A 20588-nucleotide genomic window follows, 5' to 3' on the forward strand; every position below is an offset into this window, starting at 1 on the left:
TTTTCAATTTCTAAAAAAATTGTTAGGCAACTCCTTTTGGCCCCAAACTTTTTGTGCCATCTCAAGATGTTGTGTTAAAATTATGTGACAAGTTTTGTTCAAAGCGAAAATCATTTATTGTCCCAACTAAATGCAAAACAGTGAAAGAAAATTAGAAACCAAATTTAGAAAAAGGGGAGAAAAGAACTCGTTGTTGGACTGGGCTCTAGTGCATAGTGCACAGCCTAGCCCATCTCCCCCCTCATCCCCTTCTCTGTTCACAGGGAGGTCGTGCCGACCATCCACTGGCACCATCGCCGGGAGGTGCACGTGCCGGCCATCCCTCGAACCCCCCCCCCCCCCCCCCCCCCCCCGCCCCCCGGCGCCTACTTGACCCCATCGACCCCCCTGTCGAACCCTAGTCCTTCCCCAGTCCCAGTCCCTCTCGCTCCTCTCCCCTCTAGATCCGCCGCACCCGAGCGAGGAGCTCGTGGCGCCACCACCATCAACACGCTCCGGCACCACCCTGGGCTGCACCAGGGCATCTAGGAGCTCTCTCTTCCTCGCCTACGTCGACTACCTCGCCCCGTTCGAGCTCAGTGCCGCCGCAACACCCCGTTCGAGGTCGTCTTCAACCTCCGGACCTGACGCCGTGTGCCGTCATTTCCGGCGCCGTCGACCCACCCCGAGCCCGCTGCCCTTCCCTACAGATTCATTGTGAGCTCCTCCGTGATCACCCTCTTCCCCTTCCCTCGTTTAATCCCCGTATGCGCCTGTCCATGACGTCCCGTGGCCGCCATGGCCGAATTTTGCCATGGTCGCGGCCGGAGCCCCGTGCTCGCTGCGCCCAGCTCGCGCCCTGGCCTCGCGTTGCCCCTGTTTGGGCGCGCCTTAAACAGCGCGCGCACCCGCGCTGCTGGGCGCCCCTACCCGCATCACCGCTGCTGCGTACTTCCGCCCTCGCCGCTGCCCCGGTCGCCCCGCTGCAGCCGCGCTGCCGCTGCCTCTGCATCACCATCGCCCGCGCTGGCCGCCTTCCCTGCTACGGCCTAGTGTGCCAGGGCCACGCCCCTGGCCTGCCCTCTGCGTGGCTGCCGCCCGCCTCTGCTAGCCTCTGCCGCGCGCGCTCATGCCCCCTAGCTGCCCCGCACCACTCATCTCGCGCCGGCCAACACCCCTGCTTCCCCGCGCGGCCGCCTCCCTGCCCCGAACGCGTCTGGCACGGCCTCCGGCCCGACCCCGCCGTGCTGCCCGGCGACTGGGCGCCGTGGCCGCGGCGCGCTCCGGCGCCCATACGCCATGCCGCGCCCAGGTCCGGCCCATCGTGCGGGCGCCCGCCTCGTTAACCACTGCATCGCACGCCCGCTAACCCCCCGGCCACTGACTTGAGGGGCCCAACCCCTAAAAAAAGAAAGAAAAAAATAACTTAATTTATTTGAACATAATTAGTCTAATTATCTAATTAGTCAATTAGTTAGCACTAACAGAAACTGACATGAGGGTCCCCTACCCAGTTGACTAGTCAACTGGTCAACAGTTGATATAGTCAACAGGGTCCACTGTCGGCCTCTGGTGGCCCTGCTGTGTGCACTCTGCTGGGTGCACATAGCAATTTCACATTTTTGTTTCGAATTAAAGATAATTCAAGAATATTTTTAAAACTTTGAAAAATCGTAGAAATTAACCTGTAACTCGAATGACAAATTGTTATACATGAAAGTTGCTCAGAACGACGAGACGAGTCCGAGTACATGGTCCGTTCGTCGGCCACACACCCCTAGCATAGCGAACCTGCAACTACCCCCCTCCGATTCGTCTATCCAAAAATGCCAAACTTCGGGAAAGCATTCCCGGATATTATCCCCTTCGCCGGTAACATGTAGCACTGCGTTAGAACATGTCTAGCTCTGCCTGTTGTCCTGTTATGCACTTGCTTGCTATGAATTTAATGTTTCTCCCCCCTCTTCTCTTCGGTAGACCCCGTGACGGCTGCAGATGCCGCTGTGATCGACTATGTCGACGACGACCTCTCCTTCTCGGCTGAGCAACCAGGCAAGCCCCCCCCCCTTTGATCATCCCGATATCTCTCATTCCATTCTCTGATGCTTGCATTAGATTTTGCTACTGTTATTGTTTGCTCCTATTTCAATGCATAGCCTGCTTTTGTAACCTGCTTATTGTTACCTACCTGTTTATCCTAAACTGCTTTGTATAGGTTGGTTAGTGATCCAACAGTGACCCCTACCTTGTCCTTGTTGCCCCTGCTTCATCATCGACGACTCGAGCAACGTGATCGACGACCAGAGCCCGACACCTCACATCACATCACATCCCTTTTGTTGCTCGACTCTGTAGAGTTACCATCGAGTGCCGAGGGTGATACCTCATACATCACTCCTGATGAGATCTCTGTAGTGTAGCTATTCGGTCATGGTCATCGAGGGTGATTCCTCCTTAAACCACTTTCGATACGACTCTGCTGTGCAACCCCTCAAGTGTGAACCTCGAGGGTGGTTCCTCTTACGTTCACCTTGATGATTACATCGAGTGGAATCCATCGAGGGTGATTCCTCGGGTTTTCCCCTTGATGTTTGGACACACGGTTACCTTGACTTTACTTGAGACCTTTGTGAAAGTTGGCGGGCCTGGAGAGCACCCACAAGATAATTACGTGGCATGGCCGGGCATTCTGGGCCCTTGTCGTAAGTCCACGAGACGGGGCGACGGGGTCACATCGATCGTGAGTCTCTGCTCGTCTCTGCAAGCTAATGCTACACTATGGTTTGGGTATTTGTTCTGAGTTGGCCGCTGGCCTTTATGCACTAACCACCACCACGCGAGAATAGTTATGGGCCTCGATGACATAGTATCAGCCGAAGCTTTGTCAGACGTCCAGTTCAGCATTGCGGCACGGCTGGGCTGACACCATCCTGTAGTGGTGGAGCCTGGACCCGTCCTGCACGCAACGACCTAGAGTGCAACGGGCGATGGGCCCAGACCCCGGAGTGCTTAGGATGTAGACCGGCGGGGACCTCTCTGCTGAGCCTAGGTAGGGCTACGACGTGTTGATCATCCAAGGCTGGGCATTGACCTAGAAAAGTGTGTCCGGCCAGAGTAATCAAGCGTGTTGGAAAACGTGGTGCACCCCTGCAGGGAAGATTATCTATTAATAGTTGTGTCCACGGTAATGGACGTTCAGACTTATATCTTGATCTATTATAACTAGAAATGGATACTTGAGATATGTGGCTCCGGGATTGCTTTCTCGCAGGGAGTCGAGGAAGGATCTCTGGGCATTAATACTACAACATGCTTGTTAATTATAAACTGCTATTCTTTACTCTTCTACATGCTGCAAGATGCTTGTGGCTACTTGAAGATGCTAGTCTTCAATAGGCTAGGCCTCCCCCCTATTCTGGCATTCTGCAGTTCAGTCCACAGACACAACCCTTCCATTTGATACCAATGCATACTTAGTTTAGATCTAATGCTTGCGAGTACTTTGGATGAGTACTCACGGTTGCTTTGCTACCCCTTTCCCCCCTTCTTTCTTCTTTCTGGTTGATGCAACCAGAGGGTGGATCCCAGGAGCCAGATGCCACCCCAATTGACTACTACTACCTCGAGGGTGCCTACTACTACGTGGAGCCCGCCGATGACCAGGAGTAGTTAGGTGGTCCCAGGCAGGAGGCCTTGCCTCTTCGATCATTGATGTTTGTGCTAGCCTTCTTAAGGCAAAACTTGTTTAACTTATGTCTGTACTCAGATACTGTTGCTTCCGTTGATGCTTGTGCATCGAACTTGTATTCGAGCCCTCGAGGCCCCTAGCTTGTAATATGAAGCTTGTATTATTTTATTTTTGTCTAGAGTTGTGTTGTGATATCTTCCCGTGAGTCCCTGATCTTGATCGTACACATTTCCGTGTATAATTAGTGTACGATTGAATCGGGGGCATCACAAGTTGGTATCAGAGCCGACTACCTATAGGATCCTCCTTTCCAACTCCTTGGCCGAAGTTGAGTCTAGTCTTTGAAAAACTTATTTACTAACATGGCAGTGTGCCTTACGGGCCCACGTCACCATTGGGTGGTATTAGGATCTTTTACTCCTCATCTATACTCTGTGACTCTGATCTCTCTTCTATTCGGGTTAAATGATTTTGTTAACTCTAACTCTAGGTTCTCGTAAATACTTTCTCCCGGAGAGCCCCTCACTCTAGATGATTTCTGGGTGCACCAGAAGATTCTGAAGATACTCTCCGATGTTTTCCCGAAACCCTTGTGCCCATCGCATTGTGATCCCTACCATCGATAAATCCTTATGGGTTCCTACCTACATTGTCGTTCATACCTTCATCCCCAGTTGCTCTTGTTATTACAAGATGTCTTGAAATACTCTCCGATGTTCCGAGAACCCTTTATGCTTACTACCCTGTAGTTCCTTGCCGCATGAATACCCCTACGGATAATTACTCGCGCTTGCCGAGTATCCATTCGTTCACAGTTGTTCATTTGTTTCGCAACATTCTTCGGAATGCTATTCGATATTCCGAAAATCCTTACTAGCCTATTACTCTTGTTCCTCCTTACCTGCTTACATTATGGTTACTTTATTGTTTCAACATGTGTGTGACCATGTGTGTGAATGATTGCGTGCAAAATCCCGGATGTTCCTCCTTACCTGCTTACATTAAGGATGATTGTGTGCATTGACATCCTTACCCTATTGTTTCAACATGTGTGTGAATGCACGCAATCATCTTGTTACCTGGAATTGTCCTTCCGGCTCAGACATCAGCCCGGACATGAGCTGGTGGTCGACAAATCAAACCTTGATTGATTGTCGATCTATTTCTATTCAACTTACTTGTCTTCGATCTGAGCCTCTGCTTCTGATCCCCCGATTTGGAATTCAAAATTCCGTTACATTTGAGCTTTGAATTAGTTCGTTGTTTGTATAATCTGATCTCTTGCATTCTTTCTTCTTCTGGGTGAGTACCGATACTCACATCAGATCCCTTGTGGACCACAAGGTCCTTTGTTGGATTTTATCTGACAGCGTCCTTCATATTCAGATCACCTTGCGAGCCTTTCCTCGAATACATAGTGCCTTTGGTAAATTGTACCCTCTGTTTCCTCAACCATGCTCTACTTTTGAGCTTGAGTTATTTACTCATGAACTTTGTGGTATATGTTCATAAGATTCCCTAGTGGGTTGAACCTACGCCTTCCCTAATCAGTGTGAAGCCGAAGATGCGAGTTATATCTACTGGCGTTTCTTCGGATAAATTTTGACCTCTTCAACGTCGTCGAAAATGAGACGTGAATGAAAGGTTATGCAGTGGAGAAGTGGGAGTCGACCTTGAACTTTGTGTTCATGCCCATGGAAACGATGTAGATCCTATCATGGAAGCTTCTTGAAATAATAACTATTTCCTTGATATAATATCATCCAGTATCTGTGAATTGGTCCTTTTCAACCGTGGTTCCGACCATGATTGTTCTCCTTTGATTACATTTCTCGGACAAGTTAAAATACTTGTCTTCTGCAGATATTTTCACCTGTCCAACCTCTATCCTTTTCTACCTTCGAGTATTACCCTCTAGTATCTCAAGGATATCATGGAACTACATAATTTCTTATGAGTTCTTCATCAACTATTATTTCTCGCAGACTCAAATTTTCCATGGGTTCTGAGTTGTTAGACACTCGAGAACACTGATACCTCATTTGACTCTACACTTTCCTTTCCATTGTTTTGTTTAACCCTTCTTGTAACCTAACATATCTGAGCAGTGACAATTCCCTGCTTATGTAAACGCCTTGGTGTTCAACTCGGTCATAAAGACTCTATTACTATTGTGGGTGATATCCCGGTAACCACCGATGGATGAGAACTTTGCCTATTGGTCCGCCTCATTTAACGAGCAGGAAAATGGTTCTCTTCGTCCCTCGCCCTTGGTACCGACGTTGTTGCCAACATAATTGACAGGCCATCCTCTGACCTACCCTGCCATCATGGCCGTGCAAAATGTTAGCGCCTTTCTACTTTTAACTCACATGGTGGGCCCATAACCCACAGTTCCACAGGATCGAAACCTGACTCTCATGTACATCCCTGTTCTCCAAAACTCTTCCTCGCACTTGGCTTCGTATGCAATTCATGAGCCACCTTCCTAGCGATCTATTCTGGTATCAAACGCAATACTTATTCCCATTGCTCTGACCCCCCCTGTTTCAGGCAACGAACGATTGCCTAACTGGTTGAAGCTTCTTATTGCACCTCCTTACCTTGCTCTCGATGGCTTTCGTGAATCACAACTCGAGAGGTGCGTCTATGCCACGTTCACCGAGATAGCCCCCAGCTACCTATCTTGTGTTGAGCTCTGTCCTTCCCGAGTCTTTCCCCCTTACTCCACCCCTTCAATTTTGGGACGAGATTTCTTGTAGTGGAGGAGAATTGTGATGTCCGGATAATTAAGCTACAGAAATTCCCTACTAATGATGCCATGTCATTATGATTACTGTTGCTAAACTCGTGTTGGTTCGAATCCACTCCAAATTCGAATTTAAAATAAAGTCAAACAAGTTATTTCTGCAACCAGTAAAGCTAAAATGTTCACAATATTCTATAAATTCTCCTGATCATTGTCATGTTGAAACCAACCTCATTTGGATTCCCAAAATGCCCCTGGGTTTTAATTTAGTGGTCCAACAGCAATTAAGTTGTCCTTTTTAGTTTCTAAAAAAATTTGTTAGGCAACTCCTTTTGGCCCCAAACTTTTTGTGCCATCTCAAGATGTTGTGTTAAAATTATGTTCCAAGTTTTGTTCAAAGCGAAAATCATTTGGTGTCCCAACTAAATGCAAAACAGTGAAAGAAAATTAGAAACCAAATTTTAAAAAAGGGGAGAAAAGAACTCGTTATGGACTGGGCTCTAGTGCATAGTGCACATCCTAGCCCAACTCCCCCTCATTCCCTTTTCTGTTCATAGGGAGGTCGTGGTGACCATCCACCGGCACCATCGCTGGGAGGTGCACGTGTCGGGCATCCCTCGCCCCCGGCGCCTACTTGACCCCATTGACCCCCCTGTCAAACCCTAGCCCTTCCCCAACCCTCTCCCTCTCGCTCCTCTCGCCTCCAGATCCGCCGCACCCGAGCGAGGAGCTCATCGCGCCACCACCGTCAACACGCTCCGGCGCCACCCTGGGCTATACCAGAGCGTCCAGGAGCTCTCTCTTCCTCGCCTACGTCAACTACCTCACCCCGTTCGAGCTCGGCGCCCTGTTTGAGGTCGTCTTCAACCTCCGGACCTGACCCGTGCGCCGTTGTTTCCCGCGCCGTCGACCCACCCCGAGCCCGCTGCCCTTCCCTACAGATTCGTTGTGAGCTCCTTTGTGATCACCCTCTTCCCATTCCCTTGTTTAGTCCCCGTAGGCGCCTGTCCGCGACGTCCCTTGGCTGCCATGGCCGCATTTCGCCATGGTCGCGGCCGGAGCCCCTTGCTCGCTGCGCCCGGTTCGCGCCCCGGCCTCGCGCTGCCCTGGTTTGGTCACGCCTTAAACAACGCGTGCACCCGCGCTGCTGGGCGCCCCTACCCGCATCACCGCTGCCGCATACTACTGCCGTCGCCGCTGCCCCGGTCGCCCCGCTGCCTCTGCATCGCCATCGCCTGCGCTGGCCACCTTCCCTGCGGCGGCCTAGTGTGCCAGGGCCACGCCCCTTGGTTGCCCTCACCGCGGCTGCCGCCCGCCTCCGCTAGCCTCCGCCGCGCGCGCTCGCGACCCCCAGCTGTCGTGCGCCACTCCTCTTGCGCCGGCCCACACCCCTGGTTCCCCGCGCGGCCGCCTCCCCGTCCGGAACGCATCCGGCATGGCCTCCGGCCCGACCCCACCGTGCTGCCCGTTGTGGCCGCGGCGCGCTCTGGTGCCCATACGTCATGCCGCGCCCGGGTCCGGCCAATCGTGCGGGCGCCCGCCTCATTAACCGCTACATCGCACGCTCGCTACCCCCCGGGGGCCACTGACTTGAGGGGCCCAGCCCCTAAAAAAAGAAACGAAAAAAGTTAGTTAAAATAATTAATTAACTTAATTAATTTAAACATAATTAGTCTAATTATCTAAGTAGTTAATTAGTTAGCACTAACAGAAACTGACATGAGGGTCCCCTACCCAGTTGACCAGTCAACAGTTGACTTTGTCAACGGGGTCCACTATCAGCCTCTGGTGGCCCTGCTGTGTGCACTCTGCTGGGCGCACATAGCAATTTCACATTTTTGTTTTGAATTAAAGATAATTCCAAAATATTTTTAAAACTTTGAAAAATCGTTGAAATTAATCCGTAACTCGGATGAAAAAGTGTTATACATGAAAGTTGCTCAGAACGACGAGACAAATCCGAGTACGCGGTCCGTTCGTTTGCCACTCAACCCTAGCATAGCAAACCTGTAACTGTGCCCCTCCGGTTCGTTTGTCCAAAAATGCCAAACTTCCGGAAAGCATTCTCGGATGTTATCCCTTTCGCCGGTAACGTGTAGCACCGCGTTAGAACACGTCTAGCTCTGCCCGTGTCATGTTATGCACTTGCTTGCTATGTATTTACTGTTTGTCCCCCCTCTTCTCTTCGGTAGACCCTGTGATAGCTGCCGATGCTGATGTGATCGACTAGGTCGACGACGACCCCTCCTTCTCGTCTGAGCAACCAAGCAAGCCCCCCTTTGATCATCCCGATATCGCTCATTCCATTCTCTCATGCTTGCATTAGATTTTTCTACTGTTATTGTTTGCTCCTATTCTGATGCATAGCCTGCTTTTGTAACCTGATTATTGTTACCTACCTGCTTATCCTAAACTGCTTAGTATAGGTTGATTAGTGATCCATCAGTGACCCCCACCTTATCCTAGTTGTCACTGCTTCATCATCGACGACTCGAGCAACATGATCGACGACCACAGCCTGACACCTCACATCACACCCCTTTTGTTGCTCGACTCTGCAGAGTTACCATCGAGTGCCGAGGGTGATACCTCATACATCACTCCTGATGAGATCTCTGTAGTGTAGCTATTCGGTCATGGTCATCGAGGGTGATTCCTCCTTAACCACTTCCGATATGACTCTGTTGTGCAAACCCTCAAGTGTGAACCTCGAGGGTGGTTCCTCTTATGTTCGCCTTGATGATTACATCGAGTGGAATCCACCAAGGGTGATTCCTCGGGTTTTCCCCTTGATGTTTGGACACATTGTTACCTTGACTTTACTTGAGACCTTTGTAAAAGTCGGGCGGGCCCGGAGAGCACCCGCAAGATAATTACGTGGCACATCTGGGAATTCTGTGCCCTTGCCGTAAGTCCACAAGACGGGGCGATGGGGTCACATCGATCGTGAGTCTCTGCTCGTCACCGCAAGCTAATAATACACTATGGTTTTGGGTATTTTTTCTGAGTTGGCCTATGGCCTTTACACACTAACCACCACGCGAGAATAGTTATGGGCCTTGACAACGTAGTATCAGCCGAAGCTTTGTCAGACGTCTAGTTCAGCATTGGGGTAAGACTGGGCCGGTACCATCCTGTAGTGGTCAAGCCTGGACCCGTCCTGCACGCAACGACCCGGAGTGCAACGGGCGATGGGCCCAGACCCGGGAGTGCTTAGGATGTAGACTGGCAGGGACCTCTCTGCTGAGCCTAGGTAGGGCTATGACATGTTGATCTTCTGAGGCCGGGCATTGACCTAGAAAAGTGTGTCCGTCCAGAGTAATCAAGCGTGTTGGAAAACATGGTGCACCCATATAGGGAAGATTATCTATTAATAGTCGTCTCCACAGTAATGGATGTTCAGACTTATATCTTGATCTATTATATCTAGAAATGGATACTTGAGATATGTGGCTCCGGGATTGCTTTCTCGCAGGGAGTCGAGGAAGGACCTCTGGGCATTAATACTACAACATGCTTGTTAATTATAAACTACTATTCTTTACTCTTCTACATGCTACAAGATGCTTGGAGCTACTTGAAGATGCTAGTCTTTGATAGGTTAGGCCTTCCCCCTATTCTGGCATTTTGCAGTTGAGTCCACAGACACAACCCTTCCATTTGATACCAATGCATACTTAGTTTAGATCTAATGCTTGCGAGTACTTTGGATGAGTACTCATGGTTGCTTTGCTGCCCCTTTTCCCCTTCTTTCTTCTTTCCGGTGGATGCAACCAGAGGGTGGATCCCAAGAGCCAGATGCCACCCCAATCAACTACTACTACTATTACCTTGAGGGTGCCTACTACTACGTGGAGCCCGCCGACGACCATGAGTAGTTAGGAGGTCCCAGGCAGGAGGCCTTGCCTCTTCGATCGTTGATGTTTGTGCTAGCCTTCTTGAGGCAAAACTTGTTTACCTTATGTCTGTACTCAGATATTGTTGCTTCCGCTGACGCTTGTGTATCGAGCTTGTATTCAAGCCCTCGAGGCCCCTGGCTTGTAATATGAAGCTTGTATTATTTTGTTTGTGTCTAGAGTTGTGTTGTGATATCTTCCCATGAGTCCCTGATCTTGATCGTACACATTTGCGTGTATGATTAGTGTACGATTGAATCGGGGGTGTCACATTATGCTTCTGTTTGAGTTTGACATGTCATTGGCGAGTGTGAGCTTGGCCCTGGATGTATTGTTTTTGCATGAATTTTTAACTGGGCAAAGTTTCTTCTTAATTACTGATACACAAGACAAAGATTTGCCTTTAAGAAAAACACCAACACACGCATGAAAAAGGATGACTATATTTTTTGTTTGAAACAAGGCAAAGGATTTGCCATTTTCATTGATTAAGGAGAAGAGTAAGTTTTTCAACATTACAGCCCCGCCAAAGCGAGAAAGGGACAAATGCCTACTTTCGCGGCATCAAATTACACAAATGTCTAGCGCCCACCAGAGCCCAGATAAACGTCTCTTCTTTAATAGCATGCATGATCACCAACACAGGCGCCGCCTTTGCTGTGAACACACGTGCATTCCGTTCCTTCCAAATCTCCCAGCCCGCAAGATGGAGTAAGGAGGCCAAGGCTTTCCTTGGCTACGGATAGTTGGTGAGGATCCCATCCCACCAAGATCTCGCCGTGTCGTAGCTCATCCAAATAATGGTATTGACATCCAGGTGTAGCCATGCAAGGACCTCCATCCAGACCCGAATGGAGAAGTGGCACTTGAACAACAGGTGTGCCATGGACTCATGCACTTGATTGCAAAGTGGGCATCAATCACAGTTTGGCCACCCACGACACTGAAGTCTATCCACCGTCCAGATCCTATTTTGCGTGACCAACCATGCAAAAAAATTACATTTGGGGTTGACCAAGCGTTCCAGACAATAGTTTGCAAGTTGGATTGAACAAGGCCAACAAATTGCGCCAAGTAGGCCATGTTGGCAGAGTAAAACCCATCGCTTGAGAGCTTCCATAGGATGGTGTCCGGGACACCCGGTTGGATATTGACAGACCAGAGCTTGTTCCAAGGAGCAACAAACTGTTCGAGGTGAACAGGAGATAATCCCGCGCTCGTGTCGATCAAATTTACCCAGTTGTCATCTGCGAGGGCCGAAGCAACAGTACCACGCTTCTTCCTGGATAGCTAGAATATTTTTGGTGTGATGTCTTCGGGGCGGATGACTCTATTTTGGCGAGTGAGAACCAACTCTAGAAGGATGACTTTATCACATCGAAGCCGTGAAGAATATCTGACTGATCTGGGTACCAAATTGCAAGGACCTGGATGGAAATGCAATCGGCAGGATAAATTCTTATCAACCAAGGGCAAGCAGTTGGATGCATGCATAATTGATTAGTGCATGTAGAAGCAGATGGATCAATATAACGATGTGGAACCATGTACTTAGGTTAGGTACGCACCTATGTATATGGGTGTGTCCAATTCTTATTTGAATGAGACATAACTAAGTCTCACCTAACTCCTACACCATTTTGAGCCAAGACATCAAGTAGCTGTGTGTTTCCCGCTAGTGCCACATTTGCCACATTTTATACCAGCAAAATAATTACTCACACATCATTGGAGGTTTGTGAGAATTACTTGGAGCCAATATATGCCACTATTACGATCATAATGTTCTATTGAGAGAAAGAGATGAGAATTAGATATTTTAAGAAACATATGAGAATTAATTTGTTCTCGATACCATCTTGTAGGCTTTTGCCCATCCTTGTTGGGTTGACCTTTTCTTTACAATATATTTTGTATACTTTTTTGCCCTTTGTTAGATTGAGTTTTTGTGTGGCTGGGTTTTGAGTCCATGGGCAAAAAGAAAGGCGGGGTCAAAAGAAGAAGGCCATGACAAGTTAAAATGCAGAGAACAGAAAGGATGACATTTGTGTGTCTCTAGTTGGACACATCCCGTACTACAATTAACCTACAACTAAGATATAGGTGTGAGAGGTTATGGCATGCCGCGAGGCTCTTGCACCGGTGACTGATCTACATCTTAGCAATATTCAAGTGGCTAAGGGCATTTCTAATCGATCCCCTAAAAGTTAAGGGAGTATCCGGTGGAGTAAAGTTAGTGGAGTAAATTTTTACTCCACTAACGGTGGCCGCACCTAGTCGACCCCCTATAGTTAGTGGAGTAAAAACAAAATTGTGTTGATTTTGTGTCCTAGCCGCATGAACTTCAAACACTACATGACACATATCATAAAAACATTTAAAATAAAGAATGCATAGCATAAACTTCATAACATGCAGTTTCATCATCACGTTTTTCAAATTAAAACATGCAAAGTTCACCCAAAAGACCTCACTTCAAACACAAATGTTTGATCAAAAATCACCACAAACATAGCGTGTACATGTTATGGATCGAGCCAACCAATGGCATGCACCACCACCCCCTCGACCACCACCACTCAAACGAGGTCCTCGGCAAAGAATCAACTCCACCATTTCTCGGCCACCATCAACACTACCACCCCGTAAGCCACCACCATCAACACCACCACCATCACCACCATCATCGCCACCACTCCCTCGGCCACCACCAACACTCTGAAGAGAGGTTTTCAAGATCTCCCCGCGAGTGAGTTCCCAATACTTTCTTGCTGTTCCATCCATTGTTTTTGGATTCGTGAACATCGTATCATGTTATTTAGCCTTCTTGGCATCATGAATCCTCTCCTTCTCAAGTGCAAGCCTACCCTCCTCCACCTTCACCCTTCCTCTCTTCAGCCGCCAACTTGGCCTTCCACTTCTCATCCTGCAATATCTTGAGCTAATTCCACCTCGCCATCTTCTCTTCTTTGTGTTCGGCTGTCAACACCTTCTTGGTCTTGATCATTGCCACAAGTTCTTCTTTGTAAGTGCCGCCGAATGCATTTTTCTTCTTTCTTTCTTTTGCAATCTTGTTTCCTTCTGGTCTACTGTTGGCATCTTCGTCAACATCATCCTCCTCCTCAATGGATATGCTCAACCTTTATCTCTTTGGAGTGGTCACCGCGATTCTTTGGATCCACTTCTCGTTCTTGCATAGCTCTTTTGTGGCAATGATGTAATGTGAAGGGCTTGTGGCCAAACTTGGTGTTTCTATGCTTGAATAGTTCTTGGATGTAGGGGCATACTCTGACACTTGCACACCTCTCGGTGGTAAATGATTCACTTAGTTGATGCAACAGGACAATCAGTTGCATTGGTATTGAGTGGTGATCCAACGATATCCAAGAGAACCTTGCGTACGGCTTGATCACACATCGACAAAGTTGTTGTCGTGCTCGATAATTCTTTCCCAAAACATGGTCTTGGTTTGATCCATTCTGATCGTTGCATCCATGGAGATCGTGCAACAAGCATCACGAGGAGCAATATCCTCCTTTTGGTTGTAGTTGGCAGCGCGGGACCTTGGCACCTTCGTGCTTGCTCCGGTGACCTCAACAACTTCCTCTTCCTCAGCCAACCCCTCATCGTCCACCACCTTTTTAGCCTCCTCCTCGGCCTCATCCTCTTCCCCGGTCACCTCTTGCTCCATATCTTGATGCCAAAATGAGTCGTAGTTGAGCTCATTGATGTCTACAATGCAACTTTATTCTTGTAGACACGTGTTGGGCCTCCAAGCGCAGAGTTTTGTAGGACAGTAGCAATTTTCCCTCAAGTGGATGATCTAAGGTTTATCAATCTGTGAGAGGTGTAGGATGAAGATGGTCTCTCTCAAACGACCCTGCAACCAAATACAAGAAATCTCTTGTGTCCCCAACACACCCAATACAATGGCAAATTGTATAGGTGCACTAGTTCGGCGAAGAGATGGTGATAAAAGTGTAATATTGATGATAGAAATATATTTTTATAATCTGAATAAATAAAAACAGCAAGGTGGCAAATAGTAAACGGGCACAAAAACAGTATTGCAATGCTTGAAAATGAGGCCTAGGGTCCGTACTTTTGCTAGTGCAACCTCTCAACAATGCTAATATAATTGGATCATATAACCATCCCTCAAAGTGCGATGAAGAATCACTCCAAAGTTCCTATCTAGCGGAGAACATAAGAATAAATTGTTTGTAGGGTACGAAACCACCTCAAAGCTATTCTTTCCGTTCGATCTATTCAAGATTTCGTACTAAAATAACACAAAGCTATTCTTTCCGTTCGATCTATCCTAGAGTTTGTACTAAAATAACACCAAAGCAAATTCATATTCATAATACTCAATCCAACACAAAGAACTTCAAAGAGTGTCCCAAGATTTCTAGTAGAGAAACAAAGACAAGAACGTGCATCAACCCCTATTCATAGATTACCCCAATGTCACCTCAGGAATCCGCGAGTTGAGTGCCAAAACATATATCAAGTGAATCAATACGATACCCCATTGTCACCACGAGTATTCAATTGCAAGACATATATCAAGTGTTCTCAAATCCACAAAAGTATTAAATCCGATAACAACGAAATCTCAAAGGGAAAAACTCAATTCATCATAACAAGATAGAGAGGGGGAAAACACCATATGATCCGACTATATGAACAAAGCTCGCGATACATCAAGATCGTGACATCTCAAGAACACGAGAGAGAGAGAGATTAAACTCATAGCTAATGGTACAAACCCTCACCCTCGAGGGTGGTCTACTCCCTCCTCATCGTGGTGGCCGCCAGGATGATGAAGATGGCCACCGGAGATGATTCCCCCCTCCGGCAGGGTGCCGGAAAGGGTCTAGATTGGTTTTCGGTGGCTACAGAGCCTTGCGGTGGCGGAACTTCTGATCTAGGTTAACCCCGGGTTTCTGGATTTTTTGGGAATTTATAGGGTAAAGAGAGGGTGTGGGAGGCCACCGAGGTGGGCACAACCCACTTGGGCGCGCCCGGGCCCCCAGGCGCGCCCTGGTGGGTTGTGCCCCCCTCGGGGCACCCCCCAGGTGCTGCTCTGACCCGTTGGATGTCTTCTGGTCCATAAAAAATTCACAAAAAGTTTCGCGGTGTTTGGACTCCATTTGATATCGATTTTCTATGATGTAAAAAACAAGCAAAAATAGCATCTGGCACTGGGCACTGGGTCAATAGGTTAGTCCCAAAAAATGATATAAAGTTAATATAAAATGATTATAAAACATCCAAGAATGATAATATATTGGCATGAACACTTCATAAATTATAGATACGTTGGAGACGTATCAGCATCCCCAAGCTTAATTCCTACTCGTCCTCGAGTAGGTAAATGATAAAAGAATTAATTTATGAAGTGTGAATGCTAGCAAAGTGCATAAGTTTGATCAATGATAATTTCAATCACTTTTCCTAGCATCATAACAGCAATTATTTCTTATAAAACTTCTCATATTAAAGTAGCAACCAATTCACATGTTAAGGTTCAAATGATGAATTCTCTTGAAACTCAACAACATATGTTCTTATTCACCAAGCAATTGCAATTCAACTTATTCAATGGAGTTTAATAAGATCTCCACATACTCAACCATCTTATAGTCTTCTAGGATTTCTAACACTCACCGCATACACATGAGCAAAACGTTGCAACTGGACACATAGAAAGATAGGGACTTATAATTTCGCCTCCAACGTATTCACCTCAAGGGTGATGTCAACAATAATAACTCATGCTACCCATATCCAACTGGATATATGTGCCTAGATCTTTCCTCACCACATGATGCTTGCCAAAAGAGAAAAATAAAAAGGAATAGAGAGAAGAACTTTGACTCTTTGCATAAAAGTAAATACATAAAGGTAAAAGATATGCCCTTCGCAGAGGGAAGCATAGGTTTCCATGCGCTTATTTGTTTGTATGCACAACCCCTTAGTGCAAAAGAACATCACGTTGTATTGCCCCTTGTGATGGCAACCTTTATTATGTAGTCTGTCACTTTTATTCTTTACCATCACAAGTTCGTACAATGCTCAATTTTCTCTTACACTAAATGATCTCACACTTTTAGAAGCAATTTTTATTACCTTATTGCACCGATGACAACTTACTTCAAGGATCTTGCTCGATACTTAGGTAGGTATGGTGGACTCTTGAAAATAAGATTTGGGTTTAAGGGTTTTGGATGCACAAGTAGTATCTCTACTTGGTGCAGAATTTTTGGCTAGCAAAGATGGGGGACAAGCACCACATGTTGAAGGATCTATGAAAATATAAATTCTATGTGAATATGAACAAACATAAACCATTACATTGTCTTCCTTGTCCAACGTCAACAATTTTGGCATATAATATTTTGATGGGGGCTCACAATCACAAAAGATTTCCAAGATAGTGTATTTGCATGTGAAAGTTCTCTTCCTTATACTATTTATTCATGAATTGCTTGTATGACCAATATTGTGATTGTCAAGCCTCAAAAGATTTCACTTTATAAACCCAATGTGAAGCTACCACTAGGCATGATATGATTTCAACTTCATGATATTTAATTTTTTCAACAATTTACTCATAGGATATAAGTGAAGCACAAGAGTAAATGACAAGCTACTCCAAAAAGATATAAATGAAGATCATGAGCATAATATTTATTCCTCTCAATTAATTTAAGTGAAGCAAGAGAGAATTTATTCAAAAAAATACTAAATCACACCATGCTCAAAAAGATATAAGTGAAGCACTAGAGAAATTCCATAGAAAAGAGCTTCGATGACGGGATGTGCGTGCCGCTTACTTAGCCTCCCTGGCAACTATTTGAGGACTCTATTTTTTTAAAAAACTTTCAAATCTAAGTATTTTATTAAAACAGCAAGCAAAACAAAACAAAATGACATTCCAAGAATAGCACACATCATGTGAAGAAGCAAAAACTTAGGCTCAACTAATACTAACCGATAATTGTTGAAGAGGAAAGGTGGGATGCCTATCGGGGCATCCCCAAGCTTAGATGCTTGAGACTTATTGAAATATTATCTTGGGGTGCCTTGGGCATCCCCAAGCTTGAGCTTTTGTGTCTCCTTAATTCTTCTCATATCATGATTTTCCTAAATCTCAAAAGCTTCATCCACACAAAACTCAACAAGAACTCGTGAGATAAGTTAGTATAAACCAATGCACAACCTTATCATTCTCTACTGTAGTGATACATCTCCAATGTATCTACTTTTTTTCACACTTTTCCTCTTGTTTTGGACTCTAATTTGCATGATTTGAATGAAAACTAACCCCGGACTGACGCTGTTTTCAACAGAACTACCATGGTGTTGTTTTTGTGCAGAAGTAAAAGTTCTCGGAATGGAACGAAACTTTGCGACGAATTTTTATATAATATATAAGAATTTCTGGAGCCAAGACCTACCGGAGAGGGGCCCCTAGGTGGGAACAACCCACCAGGGCGCACCACCCTCTCCTGGCGCGCCCAGGTGGGTTGTACCCACCTGGTGGCCCAACAGACCTCAACCCTGACACAATAAATTCCTATTTTCAGAGAGAAAAAAATCAGGGAGAAAGAATTATCGTGATCCACGAGACGGAGCCGCCGCCAAGCCCTGTTCTTCCTCGGGAGGGCAGATCTAGAGTCCGTTTGGGGCTCTGGAGAGGGGGATCTTCGTTCTTCGTCATCACCAACCCTTCTCCATCGCCAATTCCATGACGCTCCCCACTGGGAGTGAGTAATTCCTTCGTAGGCTCGCTGGTCGGTGAGGAGTTGGATGAGATTCATCATGTAATCGAGTTAGTTTTGTTAAGGCCCGATCCCCGGTATCCACTATGTTCTTAGATTGATGTTGCTATGACTTTGCTATGCTTAATGCTTGACACTTTGGGCCCGGGTGCCATGATTTCAGATCTGAACCGTTTATGTTATCATCATTATATCCATGTTCTAGATCCGATCTTACAAGTTATAGTCACCTACTACGTGTTATGATCCGGCAATCCCGGAGTGACAACAACCGGGCCCACTCCCAATGATGACCGTAATTTGAGGAGTTCATGTATTCACTATGTGTTAATGCTTTGTTCCGGTTCTCTATTAAAAGGAGGCCCTAATATCCCTTAGTTTCCAATATGGACCCCGCTGCCATGGGAGGGCAGGACAAAAGATGTCATGCAAGTTCTTTTAATAAAGCACGTATGACTATTTACGAAATACATGCCTACATTATATCGATGAACTGGAGCTAGTGCCGTATCGCCCTGGGTTATAACTGTCTCATGATGAATATCATCCAACAAGTCATCGATCCAATGCCTACGAACTTCTCATTATTGTTTCTGCTAAGTTACTGCTGCTATCATCACTGTTACACTTACTACAAAATTACTGCTATCACTGTTATTGTTACTAGTGCTACTATCACTACTATCAAAACTATCAAACTACTTTGCTACTGATCACTTTGCTGCAGATAATTAATCTCCAGGTGTGGTCGAATTGACAACTCAGCTGCTAATACCTTCAAATATTCTTTGGCCCCCTTGTGTCAAATCTATAAATTTGGGTTGAATACTCTACCCTCGAAAACTGTTGCGATCCCCTATACTTGTGGGTTATCAAGACCTTTTTCTGGCGCCGCTACCGGGGATCATAGCTATATTTGTCAAGTCACTTGGGATTATTATCATATTATCACTATGAAGAATCTAAAGGATCCTAAGACTAAGATATTTCCCTCAAGCACGAGGGGAGGTAAGGAACTGCCATCCACTTCTGCTTTAGATTCACCTTCTATTATGAATAAACTTGCAACACCACCACATGCTATTAATTCTGATATGTCGCAAGTTATTGATGATGCTACTACTACTATGAATGATGCTTATGATGATGCTAGTACCTTGCTTGATAATGATGATGTGTCACTTGGTGAGTTTCTTGATAAAAAAATTGCTAGAGTTATACAACATGATGTTGTCGAATCTGATGATGAGCTTGAAACTAAATCTCCTGAAACACCTGCTAGAACTAGCCTTCCTAGATATGAATTGCCTAAGGTACCGGAAGGGTATGTTATGCGTGAAGAAACAACTAGAGATATTCTTGCTTGCAATGGTATAGATGATCAAGTGAAATTACTACACAAGTATAAAGAAAAATCTCTGAATGCTAGAATGAAATGTGATCCTAAGTTTGCTACTTCGCCTATTGAAAGTGCGTTATATCGACTAGAGGGGGGTGAATAGGCGATTTTTATGAAAGTCTTCAAAACGTGGAAGTTATGAAGACAAACGATAGAAGTAAACCTATTACCATGCAGCGGAAGGTAGAATACACTAGGCAAACCATAGTCAAGTATTCAATGGAGTGAAAACACAATGACTAATAGCAGCAATGTAGTAAGGATCAGGTAGGAAGATATTATGAAGCCAAACAGAACATGCAGTCACTCAGTGAAGATAAAAGATAGTGCAATCATACAATGACTTCACAAGGACCAACAGTAAGTAAAGGGAAGGAAAGGATGAAACCAGTGACACGTTGAAGACAATGATTTGTTGGACCAGTTCCAGTTGTTGTGACAACTGTACATCTGGTTAGGGCGGCTAGGTATTTAAACCTGAGGACACATAGTCCCAGACACCCAGTCCTGAACACGCAGCTCAGGACACCCAGTCCTCACCGTATTCCCCTTGAGCTAAGGACACACAGACCTCGCCCAATCACTCTGGTAAGTCTTCAAGGTAGACTCCCAAACCTTCACAGACTTCGTTCACCAGCGATCCACAATGTCTCTTGGATGCTCAGAACGCGACGCCTAACCGGCTGGAGGATTCACAGTCCTCAAGTGTAATAAGTCTTTAGATCACACAGACAAGAAGACTTAAGTGATGCCTAATTCTCTTTGGCTCTGGGTGGTTAGGGCTTTATCCTCGCAAGGAATTCTCTCTCAAAGGCTTCGAGGTGGGTTGCTCTCAAACGACAAAAGCCGTACACTAACTCTGAGCAGCCAACCATTTATGGTTGTAGGGGGTGGGCTATTTATAGCCACTAGGCAACCCGACCTGATTTGTCCGAAATGACCCTGGGTCACTAAGGAACTGACACATGTTCCAACGGTCAGATTTCAAACTCACACGGCAACTTTACTTGGGCTACAAGCAAAGCTGACTTGTCCGACTCTGGACAAGATTCGCTCTCATAGTCTTCACTCGAAGACATAGGTTTTG

General features: G+C 46.2%; 1 long non-coding RNA gene and 1 pseudogene across 2 annotated transcripts; one reads left to right on the forward strand and one right to left on the reverse strand.

The window, feature by feature from the left end:
* Positions 1–359: 359 nt before the first annotated feature.
* On the forward strand, positions 360–10629 carry LOC147986020 (uncharacterized). Of its 2 annotated transcripts, none has more exons than XR_015616977.1 (3): positions 360–696; positions 1957–2031; positions 10194–10629. It is a non-coding gene; the product is annotated as an uncharacterized LOC147986020 (long non-coding RNA). The 2 variants fall into 2 exon arrangements; XR_015616978.1 differs by lacking the exon at positions 10194–10629 and adding an exon at positions 3554–3814.
* Positions 10630–12837: 2208 nt separating this feature from the next.
* On the reverse strand, positions 12838–14003 carry LOC125537328 (uncharacterized; annotated as a pseudogene).
* Between the last annotated feature and the right edge of the window lie 6585 nt (positions 14004–20588).

This window comes from Triticum urartu, chromosome 2A (assembly GCF_056163025.1).
Source record: "Triticum urartu cultivar PI428250 chromosome 2A, HENAU_Tu73, whole genome shotgun sequence".
NCBI classification, from domain to species: domain Eukaryota; kingdom Viridiplantae; phylum Streptophyta; class Magnoliopsida; order Poales; family Poaceae; genus Triticum; species Triticum urartu.